The sequence below is a fragment of the Bos javanicus genome, chromosome 21 (genome assembly GCF_032452875.1).
Source record: "Bos javanicus breed banteng chromosome 21, ARS-OSU_banteng_1.0, whole genome shotgun sequence".
In the NCBI taxonomy this organism is placed as follows: Eukaryota; Metazoa; Chordata; class Mammalia; order Artiodactyla; family Bovidae; genus Bos; species Bos javanicus.
This window is the reverse complement of record NC_083888.1, coordinates 28,311,324-28,324,141: the sequence shown is the minus strand read 5'-3', so window position 1 is coordinate 28,324,141 and position 12,818 is coordinate 28,311,324.

The following is a 12,818-nucleotide window of genomic DNA, read 5'->3' as shown; positions in this document are numbered from 1 at the left end:
ACTTTAATGGGGATTTCCCAGGTGGCACTAGCGGTAAAGAACCTGTCTGCCAATGCAGGAGACACGGGAGACATGGGTTCGATCCCTTGGTTGGGAAGATCTCCTGGAGAAAGGTATGGCGACCCACACTAGTATTCTTGCCTGGAGAATCCCATGGAGAGAGAAGCCTATAAAGAGAACCATTGTTAACACCAGGCTTTTGCCATCCTAAATGAGGCATGACTCATATTTTGCATGTGATCTGTTTGACTATCTGCCTGTACAGCTAGAATCCTGGTTGTTAGTAGTACATGCATTTGCTAGTTATTCTCCTGTCCTCTTTTCAGCCTCTGTCAACTAATTTATGTTAACTTTCCCCCCAAAAGAGAGTACTTGAATGTCAGAGCAAGTGACTTGCATTCCAGGACACACTGTAACTTCCAGAGCACTGAGTCAGCAATCTAATGATTTAGCCTGCATCCGCCTGACAGCTGTTTATTTCTTTCAGTGTAATTTCAGAGAAAAATATCCAGAAGGGATTTGCTGCCCTAAATCTATCAGGAAACATATTTAAGATATTCTGTAGTTTCATAATATGAAAAACTAAAGTTAACTCATCCTATCATAAAAGGGTTACAATTTCAGGTATTGTTTGTCTGAACTCGGGCAAAAAGGTGTTAAAAGCATGGAACAAATGCCTTGTAGAGATTCAATGAGATAACACATGGGAAGAGCAGAAGGTGAGAAATGTTTCCAGTACTATTTTAAGGCAATTAGGAAGTAAAAGAATTGGAAAGAACCTTTCAGTGTTAGCTGATTGAGATCCAAGGTTTCAGCACCTAGACAGGAGCTTCCTTCCTGAATTCTGGCAGGTGTGCAGGGCTGCTCAGAGATCAGAAAACCTTGGAATCACAGCCAGTGACTGTAAGAAGATCCAGGTTGGAAGGACTGATTCCTCAGGCTCAGACTGAAGTCAAGGACTTAGCAGCAAGCCAGATAGGGACCAAAGGCCAAATCAGTCCCCTGAGAGGAAGACGGGACCAAATCAGCTTCCAGAAGCCAGGAGAGAGTGTGGTCAGCAGTTTGTACCCACATGGTGACTCTTACCGGTTCTCCTGATTCCAATTCTACCCCTCCTCGGTGCTTCAGACTTGGAGCAACTAGGTGGCACTTGTGGTATAGAACCTGCCTTCCAATGCCAGAGATGTAAAAGGTGAGGGTTTGATCCCTGGGTCTGGAAGATCCCCTAGAGAAGGAAATGGCTACCCGCTCCAGGATTCTTGCCTGGAGAATCTCATGGACAGAGGAGCCTGTCAGGCTACAGTCCATGGGATTTCAGAGTCAGACACGGCTGAAGTGAGCTAGCATGCAGGAAGATAACTAAAACCAGAAATAGTCCAAAAGTCAAGAATGAAAATGATACACAAAAAAATATCCATTTACTAAAAAAGAGGCTATAGAGGAGGAATAGAGGAACCAAGAGTCATATAGAAAACAAATGTCCAGATGGCAAAGATACTTCCAACTAGATAAATTAAAACACCAAATGTGCATGGATTAAACACTCCAATCAGAATTCACAGATTGTCAGCCTGGATTTTTTAAAAAATCCATTAGATTCAAAGAGGTTGAAAATAAAGGATGGGAAAGACATATTATGCAAATAGTGACTGTAAGAGAACCACAGTGGCATATTAATACAAGACAAAATATGCTGAAGGAAAAAAGTTATTAAATGCAGAGGGGCTTAACATTTTAAAAAAACAATGTGCATAGCTAACATTAGAGTTAATTCTTTGTGTTGTACAGTTTTGTGTGTTCTCACAAGCTCATAGTCTTGTATGCACCCTTATAGTATGACACAGAATAGTTATACCACCCCAGAGAATTCCAATACTTGGGACTACCCTGGTGGTCCAGTGGTTAAGACTTTGAGCTGCCAATGCAAGGAGTGCTGGTTCAGTCCCTGGTTGGGGAACTAAAATCCCCACATGCTGTGTGGCCAAAAAATTTTCTTTAAAAAACTCCAGTATTCCACCTATTAATCTCTCTCCCCTCTTCTGCTGAACCCCTGGCAATGACTGATCTTTTTACTGTCTCTCTTTATAGTTTCTAAGTCTTGGTTAAAAGCCTCTAACTTCCTGCTCTGAACATCTATTGTTTTCTTGAGTTCTTTGAACATCCTTATGATAATAACCTTGAACTCTTTCTTAGGTAGACTGTTTGTCTCCACTTCATTTAGTTCTTCTGGGGCTTTATCTTGTTTCTTCATTTGGAATATATTCCTCTGGCCTCTTTACCTAACTTGGTGTTTTTATGTCTGTGTATCTTATCTCTTGGTTGCATATATACTGTTCTTTCTTTCTTTATATAGATCAAATTTCTGATCAATATCAATTTTCTTATCTCTGAAGATCTTTTTTTCTAACATCTTACGAAGTATGTCTCCTGGTAATAAATTACCTGGATTTTTTGTCTTCTGCGAAACTCTTTCTTCCTTCTTCACTTTTCAAGGATAGCTTCACTGATATGATATTCTAGATTGGTATTGTTCTTTCTGTACTTTAAATGTTTTACTCTGTTATCTTTTTGCTTGCATGGTTTTTGAGAAAAAGCTAGATGAATTCTCATCTTTGTTCATCTACAGTTAAAAGTGTTTTGGGACTTCCCTGGTGGTCCAATGGTTAGGACTCTGCACTTTCACTGCAGGGAGCATAGGTTTGTTCCCTGGTTGGGGAATTAAGATTCTACAAGATGTGTGGTGCAACCAAAAACAGTGTTTTTCCTCTTGTCTCTGGTAATTTTCTTTGTTCTGAAGTCTGTCTTATATAAATAAAGCCATTTTAGGGAAAGATGATTCCAATGACATTTAAACTGTTTTAAAGCACAGAGGAGAAAGGAAGTCTTCTTAATGTATTCTTGAGTTAGTGCATTATGACTTCTAAAACCATCCTGCAGGTGGCTCCCATACAGATACACACACTCACAGAGCATCCCTATTTTAAAGTCTTACTTATGAACTTACTTATGAAGTTACACATCCCTGATACACACTTAAGAGCATGTTTTACAAGAAACACACAGTATTACTAAGCAAGGCTTAATTTAAGAATGAAAGAATCCTTTGATGTATGAACTTCATTCATTAATAAGTAATAATGAAAGCCTGATTTTTAAAAAATGAAAGCCTTACAAGCCATTTGAAAATTTTGTGTTACTGACAAGACTTTCAAAATACTGTAACAGAAAGAGAAATTTGTTTTTAAATAGATAATACCAAGGTATGTTTAATGATAGAATGCTCTTTTTGTTTTTGAAAATATTTTGATTGGAAGACAAAATCCTGAGGGAGTGGTTTGTCCTGGAATGCTCAACAAGAAAATTGTGACACCTAGTACAAAAACAAACAGAAGTTTGGAAGGGGAAGAAAGGTGGGAGGGAAGCAGAATACAGTGTATCTGTTTGAGCAAAATGGGTGGAAGCCTAAGACTCTTAGAGAAATTTGTCATTGAGAAACTCCAAACTGTTACTGAAAGGTTTGTGTGCGGGTTCCCGTTGCTCGCTGCTCAGAAGCGGGTAAACAGACCAGATTGGTGGAAAGGAAAGTTTGCTTTATTTCAGATGCCGGCAACTGGGGCGGGGGGGGGGGGTGGGGGGGCAGACATCCGTCCAAAGGCCGACTCTCCCCCTCCCCTGACAAGCAGGGGATGAGAGCTTTTATAGACAAGAGTAGGGGGAGGTTACATGCAGAAGCAGCACAGTCATCTCTAACAGTCATCGTCAATTGATCATCACTGGTCTGACTAGCACCATCTTAGTTGTTTACAGTTAATCTTCAGTTCTGGAGTGCACTTGTTCCCATTTCTTTGCAGTTAATTCTCAGAATTGTGGCAGCTCAAGTCCTGGGTACAGTCTGGTCATCATGTAGTTAACTTCTCCACCTGAGGTTTTGGTATCTATAAGACAGCTCACAGGATATGGCTCAGAATATTATCTACAGCCCTTGAGAAAGAACTCAAGGTCCTTGACTATGCTTAATGACTACATTATTGTTATTTATTCTCTGTAGACTGTTTTCCTGTGTTTCAGCATTTTTCACTTCTCTGATTAAACTTATTTTTTGACTAAAGTTTTCCACAGGCAAAAGGCAGGGAAAGAACATGGTGGTGGGGGCAAGGACCATACAGTCCTGCTTGATTTCAAAACTGGTGAGCTGACCATGTGCAAGCTCAGTAGCTTCATCGCATCCAATGCTTTGCATCCCCATGGACTGTAGCCCACCAGGCTTCTCTGTCCATCTTCCTGACCCAGGGATGGAATCCGCATCTCTTATGTCTCCTGCATTGGCAGGCAGATTCTTTACCACTAGTGCCACTTGAGAAGCATGAATTGACCAAAGAACTTTAATGTCCAGTTTACTGTTGGTGTAGCAGCAGGAAAGCTACACCATTCCCCCACCCCCATAGAAAAGTCTGCTGGGAAGGGCTTTAATGGTTTGTTGTTCAGTCACTCAGTCATGTCCAACTCTTTGCAACCCCATGGACTGCAGCACTCCAGGCTTTCCTGTCCTTCACCATCTTCCAAGGTTTGCTCAAACTCACGTCCATTGAGTTGATGATGCCATCCAACCGTCTCATCTTCTGCTGGCCCCTTCTCCTCCTGTCATCGGCCCTTCCCAGCATCAGGGTCTTTTCCAATGAGTCAGCTCTTTGCCTCAGGTGGCCAAAGTATTGGAGCTTTAGCTTCAACATCAGTCCTTCCAATGACTATTCAGGGTTGATTGACAGGTTTGATCTCCCTGCTGTCCAAGGGACTCTCAAGAGTCTTCTCCAGCCCACAGTTCGAAAGCATCAATACTTTGGTGCTCAGCCCTCTTTATGGTCCAATTCTTAGATCTGTATGTGACTATGGGAAAACCATAGCTTTGACTATACGGACCTTTGTTGGAAAAGTGATGTCTCTGCTTTTTAATATGTTGTCTGGGTTTGTCATAGCTTTTCTTTCAAGGAGCAACTGTCTTTTAACTGACAGCTGCAGTCACTGTCCACAGTGATTTTGGAGGCCAAGAAAATAAAGTTGAAACCAGATGAAAACAGTAGGTGGAGTTTTCATCTGGCTGAGGGAACAGAGAGCAGACTGTGGTGAGGGTCGGGGAACAAACGAGCTCAACAGTTCAGCCAGAGCAGAGAATCAGGACTTGACTGTGGGTCCGACAGAAGCCTTGGAAACAGGGTTGGGCTTCCCTTCAGGTGTGCAACGGGGATTTGGGTTGATTTTTCGGTAAATCTCAAAAGACAGAGTGACTCAACTGAAATCTGCATTATGTTAAGATTATAGATGATCTATTTGTGATTCTTCCCATGTTAAAATACACAAGCACATTCAAATTTAGTGTATTAACTTCAGATGGACTCAAAGATTAGAGTTCTACAGTGAGAATCTGTAAAAAGGAAACAGGGGTAAATATTTTGAATAATTTTGTTTTGGCTAAAAAGTTTGTTCATGTTTTCCCATAACATCTTATGGAAAAAAAGCCAAAGGAACTTTTGGCTGTCAACTGCAAATTGGCGCTTGCCAAGGGCATTTGCCATCTGCCTCTGCAGAGATTGAACCCTGTGCTGTTGCAACTGTTGACCTTCAACACCCCAGAGAGTTCAGGACGGAGTGAGGCACTCTGTGCTCTAGGGAAACTGATGGAACAGGTCTTTAATTTTCAGAAACTGACTGCATGACCCCAATCCTTGCATCTCTTCATATCTAAAAGAGCACTAAATCCCTTATGGTGACATCAGCTCCTCGAGAGTAACAGAAAACCTTTTGTAAAATAAGCGCTTGATTGCATTGAACCCCCTCCACTTCACCAAAATCTTATATATTGAGCTTCCCCCCTGCCTCTGTGAAGCAGTCTCTCAGAGCTATCCGAGGTGCTGTCCCCCAGGCTGCAGTCCTCATTTTGCCCCAAATAAAGCTTTTAACTCACAACTCTCACATTGTGTATCTTCTTTAAGTTGACACGGCCAACCCAATATATTACAGGTAAGAAGTTTCCCAGGGTGACATCAGACCCAAGAAGCCAAGTAGGAAAAGACTGATACATCCAAGGACAGAAAAAATGAAGCTCCTTTGCACAGGAAGAGAAAAATACAGTAAAAGCTATAAAAGATAAATTTCGGCAAAAAACTGATGATACAGGATGGTCAATTGTTACATGTTCCTAATAAACAAAGTGTTTTAAATCTGCAAGAAAAGAATAAACATCCCAATAGAAAAACAGGCAAATTTCTCATAGAAAAAGAAACACAAAACACAAATGTAAATTCATGGAAAGATTCTTAATTTCATTTTAAGGTGGGAGGTGAAAAACAAATAATAAGGGTTGATGACAAGGCTTTAAAACTTCACTATACCCGCTGTTTGTTGGTGAGGATGAGGGAAAATAGTCACTCCTGTGTATTATTCATTGGAAAGTATGTCAGAATGACCTTCATGGAGGAGAGTTTCCTTCTCCCAAGAGTATGCAGAGAGGCAGGATGGTTCGGTGTGCAGGAGCAGGACAGGGGTGTGTTATGTGATTGGTCAGGCTCTGAAACCAGACTGCCAGGGGTCAGAGGTCACCTCAGCAAGTCTCCAGCTGTCTGACTGTGACAAGTGACCTTAGCCTACCTGGGCCTCATCTGTGAGGTGGAGTTGACGAAGATTAGGTGTATTTCCGTTTCCGAAAGTTGTGTGGGGTCTGGGCCCTCGCCACTCAAAAGCCAATAAACAGCCCAGGTTGGTGGAAAAGAAAGTTTACTTTATTTAGATACTGGCAACTGAGGTGGGGAAAGGCAGACATCTGTCCAACGGCTGACTCCCTCACTGACAATCAGGGGGCAAGAGCTTATATAGGCTGAGGGAGAGGGCTCAGTGCAGAAACAGTACAGGCAGCTCTGACAGTCGTCTTGAGGTTGGTCATCGTTGGTCTGACCAGCATCATCTTGGTTGTTTCAGGTACAGTTATCTTCAGTTCCAAGGTCAGTTTGTTTCCATTTCTTTGAGACCAGTTCTCACTATTGTGACAGCTTATGTCATGGCTACAGTCTGGTCATCATGTAGTTCACTTCTCCACCTGGTGGGGCTTTCAGTATTACAAGACAGCTCACAGGATATGGCTCAGAATATTATCTATAGCCCTTGAGGAGAAATAAAAGGTCCTTGCCTGTGCTTAATGACTACCTTATTATTATTTGGTCACCTTTGATTGTTTTCCTTTGTTTCTTCATGTTCTCATTTCTCTGATTAAACTTACTCTTTGACTAAAGTTTTCCACAGATAAAAGGCAGGCAGAGGACATGGGGGGACGGACCGTAGGGTCCTGCTCCGTTTCATTTGTACAGATTAGAAGAAGGCTCAGCACATGGGACAGAGAAGGCAATGGCACCCCACTCCAGTACTCTTGCCTGGAAAATCCCATGGACGGAGGAGCCTGGTGGGCTGCAGTCCATGGGGTCGCTAAGAGTCGGGCACGACTGAGCAACTTCACTTTCACTTTTCAATTTCATGCATTGGAGAAGGAAATGGCAACCCACTCTGGTGTTCTTGCCTGGAGAATCCCAGGGGCGGGGAAGTCTGGTGGGCTGCCGTCTCTGGGGTCGCACAGAGTCGTACACGACTGAAGCGACTTAGCAGCAGCAGCAGCAGCAGCACATGGGAGGCGGTCATCACAACATTCCTGTAAGGAGAATGTCCGACTGCTTCTCAGCTGTGAGCTGCTGAAGACAAGTGCAGCACAGCAGCTCCATGGGCACCATATCCCATTCTCAGACGGAGCAAACCAACTCTGACTGGGAGGGTTGTGTCTGCACTCCATTAAAGCCTGGATATCACAGCTTCCCACATCACTTCCTTTTCATGGCAGGATTCTAGTAAGACCTCTCATCTGGGAGTAAGACAAGTGGCAATTACCAAGACAGGTATCTTCTTACGTGGTGGCCATGGAGAGCTCGGCTTATACTTCCTTCCTTAGAGCTGGGTTTCTCAACAGTGGCACTGTTGACCTTTTGGAAGGGATTGTTTTTTATTGGGGAGGGGGGTGGCTGCCTGTCCTGTCCATTTTAACATGCCTTACTTATTTATTTGGCTGTGCCAGGTCTTAGTTGGGACACTTGGGATCTGTAATTGTGGCACGTGGGATCTGGTTCCTCAACCAGGAAGTGAACCTGGGCCCTTGGATTGGGAGCATGGAATCTTAGCCACTGGACCACCAGGGAAGCCCCCATTTTAGCTTGTTTGCTGCTGCTGCTAAGTCGCTTCAGTTGTGTCCGACTCTGTGCGACCCCATAGACGGCAGCTCACCAGGCTCCCCCATCCCTGGGATTCTCCAGGCAAGAACACTGGAGTGGGTTGCCATTTCCTTCTCCAATGCATGAGAGTGAAAAGTGAAAGTGAAGTCGCTCAGTCATGTCCGACTCTAGCGACCCCATGGACTGCAGCCTACCAGGGTCCTCTATCCATGGGATTTTCCAGGCAAGAGTACTGGAGTGGGGTATCATTGCCTTCTCCAGCTTGTTTAGCAGTACCCTTATAATAACCACTAAATACCTGTAGCACCCACCCCCAAGTCCTGACAACCAAAAATGCCTGTGGATATTGTCAGAGATCCCTCTGTGAGAGCTGTGAAATCACCCTTGGTTGAGGACCACTGCTTCAGAGGTTGGTAACAGAAGAAAGGGCCTGCCACTCCCCCGCACAGTCACTAAAATGACCCTCCCATTGGAGGCAGTAACTGTAGAGACATCCTTCCTAAGGATGAATGCAGACTGCACTGCTTCTGATAGTTTATGTTTGGTGTGTGTGTATGTGTGTGATTATCTGACCCAACAATCACCCTCTGGGACCCTGGGTGAATATGTAAGCATAGCATCCACTTAATCTGCAGCAAAGCCCTTGAAAGTGTTCAGATCTGGAGTCCCCAAGCCCCTTCACACTCTCATGCTTCTGAAGGTCCACTTTTTTTAATTTCTTTTTTTTTTCTAATCACTAATATATTCACATGGTTCAAAATTTTAAAGGTATAGGGACTCCACACTTTCAATGCAGGGGGTAAGCTTGATTCCTGGTCAGGGAACTAAGATGCACAAACTATGTGGCCAAAATAAAATTTCTTTTACAGTATAAATAAGTGTAGAGTGAACAGTTCACCTGACACCTGGGTGTTTCCCATCTAAATTATTTTATGAGTACATGAATATATATATATTTATCTTTCTCTCCAGCTCTCTCTTTTTTAGCAAAAACTGTCAGCCTTCTGTGTATACCGTCCTGCACCTTCCTCCTTCTGCATTTTCTGTGCTTACACAGCACTCACTCACTGCTTCCTCCTTGCTAACAGAGCTCCAATTTTGTGTGGTTCTTTTCCCCAAGCCCACCCATGGGACCCCTCATGTGCCTTAGTGAAGGTAAATTTCACCTCCAGACCTGGGAGGTGGTTGGTCAGAGAATGACCCATATTCATGGCCCTAAATCAGTTCAGAAATTGGCATGAGACCCAAATCGGATCAGTGAGCAAGCTGAGAAGTTTGCTGGGCCCTCCAGAAAAAAACCTTAATTTTCTTTTTTCATTTCTTTTGTTAAAAAATATATTTATTTATTTTCGTCTGGATACATCTCTTTTAAAATTTTATTTTATTGTAGTTGATTTACAATGTTGTGTTAGTTTCAGGTGTATAACAAGGACAGTGATTCAGTTATACATATAGATATATCTATTCTTTTTCAGATTCTTTTCCCATATAAGTTATCGGAAAATATTGAGTATAGTTTCCTGTGCTGTACAGTAGGTCCTTGTTGGTTATCTTTTTTATATGTAGTAAGGTCTGTCTGTTAATCCCAAATTTCTAATTTACCACTGTCCCGCCCTTTCCCTGTTGGTAACCATAAGTTTATTTTCCATGTCTGTGGGCCTGTTTCTATTTTGTAGATAAGTTCCTTTATACTCTTTTTAAGATTCCACATATAAGCGATATCGTATGATATTTGTCTTTCTCTGACTGACTTCACTTAGTATGATCATCTCTAGGTTCATCCATGTTGCTGCGAATAGCATTATTTTTTTATGGTCAAGTAATATTCCATCACATATATGTACCACATCTTTATCAAGTCATCTGTCAATGGACATTTAGATTGCTTCCATGTCCTGGCTATTCTAAACAATGCTGCAGTGAACACTGGGGTATATATACATTCTCAAATTATTGTTTGCCCAGGAGTAAGATTGCCGGATCATATGGTAGTTCTATTTTTAGTTTTTTAAGGAACCCATTCTGTTCTCCATAGTGGCTGCACCAATTTACACATCTTCTCCAGCATTTTTTATTTGTAGACTTTTTGATGATGACCATTCAGACCTGGTGAGGTGATACCTCATTGTAATTTTGATTTGCATTTCTCCAATAATTAGCAATGATGAGCATCTCATCATGTCCCTGTTGGCCATCTGATGTATGACACTTTAATAATCCATGACCTGGCCTAGAATTGTGCTGGGCCACCTTATATTTTAGGATAAAGTCATTTTCTCAGGAGCTATGCTGCCTGGTGTTGTTCACCTTCCCCATTTTCTATTGTTTTATTTCTAATCAGGGATTTTCCTAGTCTAAAGAAAATCCTACTTGGACTTCCCTGGTGGCCAAGTGGTTAAGACTCTGTATTTCCAATGTAGGGCACCAAGGTTTGATCCTTGGTCAGGGAACTAGATCCTACACGGTATAATGAAGATGGAGGGTCCTGAGTGCCACAACTAAGACCTGGCACAACCAAATAAATAAATAAATAAAATGTTCCATTGTTGCCCTGTAAATAAATTCTTCAGTACCATTTTTCTAGATTCCATATTTATGCATTAGAATATGGTATAGATCTTTCTCTTTCTGACACACTTCACTCTGCATAATAAGTTCTAGGTTCATCCACCTCTTTAGAACTGACTCAAATGTGTTCCTTTTTTGGCTGAGTAATATTCCATTGTGTATATGTACCACAGCTTCCTTATCCATTCATCTGATGGTGGACATCTAGGTTGCTTTCATGTTCTAACTATTGTAAATAGTGCTGCAATGAACAATAGGATATATATTTCTCTTTCAATTTGGTTTCCTCAGGGTATATGCCTAGGAGTGGTATTTCTGGGTCATATGGTAGTTTTATTCCTAGTTTTTTAAGGAATCTCCATACCGTCTTCCATAGTGGCTGTATCACTTTACATTCCCACCAACAGTGCAAGAGCGTTCCCTTTTCTCCACACCCTCTCCAGCATTTATTGTTTGTAGATATTTTGATGAGGGCCATTCTGACCAGTGTGATGTGATATCTCATTGCAGTTTTGATTTGCATTTCTCTAATAATGAGCGATGTTGACCATCTTTTCATGTGTTACTTACAGGACAACAGTGGAGAAACAGACATAGAGAATAGACTTATGGACACGGGGAGAGGGGAGGAAAGGGTGAGATATATGGAAAGAGTAACATGGAAACTTACATTACCATATGTAAAATAGATAGCCAACAGGAATTTTTTTGTATGGCTCAGGAAACTCAAACAGGGGCTCTGTATCAACCTAGAGGGTTGGGATAGGGAGGGAGATGGGAGAGAGGTTCAAAAGGGAGGGGATATATGTATACCCACGGCTGATTCATGTTGATTCATGATTCATGACAGGAAACAGCAAAATTCTGTAAAGCAATTATCCTTCAATAAAAAATAAATGTATTTTAAAAAGAAAAAAAAATTTTTTAAAAGAAAGAAAATCCTATTATAAGACTGATCCACCCCTATTTTCTGTCATCTGCAACAACAAACATCCAAAAGGCCCCAAGACTACAAGTGTCCAAAGAGAAGAAATGAATGGAGGGATTGTCCTCTTGGCGACCAGCAGGGCTCTGGCATGAAAGGCCACTTGTGCTGGCCCGGTTCATGGCCAGCTGACTCTGCTGCACACTCTTAGGATCAGTAGCTCTCAAACCAGCTCCTCTCTGCTACGGGCTCAGTAGGGAACTGGGCCAATTCAACATCCAGAGACACCTGGGTACCATCTGCCTGGGCCCAAGTGCATGTCACGTCTTTCCTGATTGTACTGACTGAACTCGGGTTTGCCTTGAAGTTTGTAAACATTTCGCAGGTTGTCAACAAAAACAATGATGGGCAATCCTAGCAAATTCAATCCAGGTTTGTTCTTTTCTCCTTCAAGTCTCAGATCTTAGCTTCCTAGCAGAGTAGATTTCCAGGCCTATTTAGATGAATTATGGTTGTTGTTTTTTTTAAAGGTCATCCTTAAAAAAAATATTTATTTATTTTTGGTTGTGCTGGGTCTTTGTTGCTGTGCAGGCTTTCTCTAGTTGTGGCAGGTGGGGGCTACTCTCTAGTTGTGGCATGCAGGCTTCTCATTGCAGTGGCTTCGTGTTGCAGAGCACAGGCTCGAGGGCATGCAGGCTTCAGTATTATGATGCATAGGGTTAGTTGACCCTTGGCATGTGGGATTTTCCTGGATCAGGGATCAAACTAGAGTCCCTTGCATCGGCAGGTTGATTCTTAACCACTGGCCACCAGGGAAGTCCAGAAAGGTCATTTCTTTATTATTATTATGGTAAAATCCATATAGCAAAATTTTCCACTTCAGTCATGTTAACGTGTACGATTCAGAGGCATTTAGTCCTATCACATTGTCGAACAACCATTGCCACTAGTTTCAGAATTAAATTTTTTTTTTCAGAATCAATCTTGAAGATTTCTACAGTTCCAACAGTCTTCTACTCTCTATTATATATTTAGCAAAATTAGTTTTTTCTCACTTTTTTGTG